This window comes from Corvus brachyrhynchos, unplaced genomic scaffold (assembly GCF_000691975.1).
Source record: "Corvus brachyrhynchos isolate BGI_N302 unplaced genomic scaffold, ASM69197v1 scaffold245, whole genome shotgun sequence".
In the NCBI taxonomy this organism is placed as follows: Eukaryota; Metazoa; Chordata; class Aves; order Passeriformes; family Corvidae; genus Corvus; species Corvus brachyrhynchos.
Genome location: NW_008238988.1, coordinates 798,555 through 801,882, shown reverse-complemented (window position 1 = coordinate 801,882; position 3,328 = coordinate 798,555).

Sequence of the window (3,328 nt, the reverse complement as noted above, 5' to 3'; positions counted from 1 at the left end):
AAGATGTTGACCAATGCCTGGAGCTGAGGGAGGCTACGGCACATCTTCCCCTCTTAGGAGAAACCTGTCAGTTCCTGCATGTGTGCTAAAGGACAGGTGCAGCTGTGTCCCTCTAGCTGCATCACAGGGCCCTCTGGGATCTGTGGATTGACATCCCAGCACGCTTGTCCTTGCAAAAGCACCCTGCTTTGTCACGGCACGGCGACAGTGCAAGGAGCCTTCGAAAGAGTGCAAGGGCAAGGTGTCCTTTGCCACCTGTCTGCAGGGCAATGCAGACTGTGGTATGTGCTAATAACTGGGATTTGTTATTAGTACCTGGGGCAGAGATTTCACAGAGTTGCGCACTTGGCTGGTGGTGGGCCCGGGATGACAGGAGAAGACCAAAGGGTGGAGCACACACTCACGTAGGCAGCAAAGCTCCTGGGTGCAAACAAGCTTTTTGTGCATGGCCACTTACCTGCAAGGTCCTTGTCACTGCAGAGAGGAGGGAGCACTGAGCAGGTGCTAGTGCTGCTTAGGAACAATGAGCTACTCACACTCAGAGATGATGTTCAATGTGCTTTGTTTGCCCCCCTACAGATTCAAGGCAGGTTCCTCACAGGCTCCTTGAGAGAGCAGCCCCATGAAATAGTAAGAAACAAGGGACTGCTTTTTTCACGCCATTTTCCTTGGACAAAAGGCAGCTCTGGCCCAGGCATGGTCTCAGTTACTTCTGTCTGCACCTAGAATGTGCTGTTTGGCTCACTCCATAGGAGTTACCTGGGCAAAACCTCATGGTCCTAATGGTTTAAAACACTGCACTCACCAGCCAAGTCCTCAGCCATGGCTTTGCATCTAAGTTTTCTGTGGTAATCTAACAACAACCTTGAACTTTTCAGAAAGGGTTGAGAAATACCTTGAAGTTCAGGTCCTTTAGTCAGCAGAGTCCTTTCCAGGGCTGCCTTCTCAGCAGCAAGTGTCTGCTTTTTCTGAGGTTATGTGTGTCCAACACAGAGAACCCATGCTTGTTTCAGCATGTAAGCAAGACCTGGCAGCCTTTCACACATGACAGTGAGTCACCCTTGAGCAGGAGAGAGTGAGTCAGAAAGGGCAGTTGACAAGCTTTATTTATCACTCTCCTGTTATTTGGCCCAGGAGAATTTTATCCTGAAAAACCCACCCTTGCTAATGATAGGCAGAGCTCAGACATATCATATGTCTACTGGCTTTTTTTCCCACAGGTTTTGCACGCAGTTTCATATCAGGAAATCCCAACAGTTGGCCATTTCCACGAATTTTTATTTTTCAAGGGGTTCTGAACATACCAGCTATATTGGAATAACAAGCCTGAGCTAGGGTTACCCTAAAGAGAACAAACTGAACTGCCTCTGAGTGATGAAAAGAGCCTGGGGGCGTTTACAGAGTTCCATTTACTTTCTTCTCTTAGGGCTGCATTGCTCAGAGCCTAATTGAATGCTGCTAGCACGGCCTAGTGTCTTGACTCTCTTTTGATTATGGTTCTGCCACTCACATGCCCCATATAGGGTGTGTCAGGCTTTCCAGTGTAAGTATCTATTTTCAGAAGTTGTATGGCTCTGTTGTAGAAATTCATTCCAAGCAGAATGTTGGCAAGAAACGTCACAACTCAGAAGTGGAAAAAGAGACAGAGAAAAGAAAAAAAAAGTCTGCCTGATGATTAATTAAGGAAACTCTGTCCTTGGGAGTTTCAGACTTTGCAGCTGTAAGAAAGGTGGCAGTGTATCAAGGGGAACCAGCTGAATTTGGGGATGACCATGATGTGTAGTTGGGTGTCTTGAGGTATGGAAAGAAGTAAGGTGAGCTCAAGTCCATTTTACTTGTATTGCAGATGAGTTTGAAGTAGCAACCTATGAAGGCAGCACCCCCTGGGCTCAGCAGGTTCTCTGTGAGCCAGCATGGCAGGACCTGGAGATCCTACAGGTTCCCTGTCTCTAGTCTCTCTGGTTCAGACTGTTCTTCTTGTCCTGTTAGGGGCCAGTGCCTGATATACATGGAATACCAAGGCAGTCTGAACAGCACATTTTTCTGCGCAGGCCAAATCCAGAATTTCATCAACGAAATAACAGGATTTGTCCTTTTTTGCTTGGAATCATACAGACATTTCAGCAGTGCTAAGCTCTAGTGAGACCAGCGAACTAACACTTCCATATGTGTTAAGGAATGTGGCTGTTTGTCACTACAAACAGGGCTGTTTGTCACTGGGTGCTGCAGCAGTGAAAAATGCCATTGTGTTTCCTGATCCCACCAGTGTTTCCTCTCTGCCTGGGGGGGAAAGTATTTTTTAGCTCATCCATTTAGTTCCCTTATCAGAGAAACAAAGCACCCTTTGACAGAGATCTAAAGATGCTTCTTATTGCTCCTGTTTATTCTGTGGTTTGTCTCCCTTACCCTCTCAAAGCCAAAGCTACACCCACCCACCAACCAACCATCCTCCACTCAAGGAGAACCAGTAGGAGCTCCTTTGTACAGACACAGCTGCACCATCACCTCACTTGCTCCTCACCTGGGAATGGGTGTGTTGCTTTTATTGCCCTTTTACCTGCAGGTGTACTGCAGGAAAGAGCAGCAGTCAAACCGGAAACTGGATCAGGCAGTGATTTGCTGCGGGAAGAGAGGCTGTCAGTCTGGATTTCCTTAAAATCTGGATTTCCTTTCTGGATTTTCCTGCTTCCAAGTCTTGGTGATATGTGCTCCTGCGCTGGCTGGGACTAAGAGCTTCATCTTGTAAAGAAACTGCACTGGAAGCACGACAAACCAGTTATAGCTCCTGTGGCTCAAATTGAACTGTAAATATCTGCAGTGAGATTTTTACAACTTGAAGGAAAGAAACCAAAGTGCAATTTGAAGAATTTCAGTATGTTCTTACCCCAATTCTTCTTCTGTGTGAAAGAGATCATACTAAGGCTCAATGAACAGGCTGTAAGTATGCTGTCACCTGTCACAGCCTTTCTATTTGGAAGAGACACTGCTCATATAAATGAAGTGCATTTCTCCCTGTGATCTTGTTTATTTATGGAAAGATAAACAGTCATTTTCCCTTTCCTTGAATACAGCTGAAACAAACACAAACAAGTCATTGCTGGACACAAATCCACAGTCCTGACAGGGTCTGACCTCAGGTGGGTTCCCCTCTGTGTGGCTCCTTCCTTTTCTCTCTCCTGTCTGAAGCCAACAGAAGCACATCAACCACTGGGCAAGCAGGGAAGTCCTTGACTTTGTGAAGGAAATGGACACCAGATCTTTGAGAGAGGGTTTCCATTGTTCATCTGTCTACTACATTGGAAAAGAATAGTTATTGTTTCTACTGCAC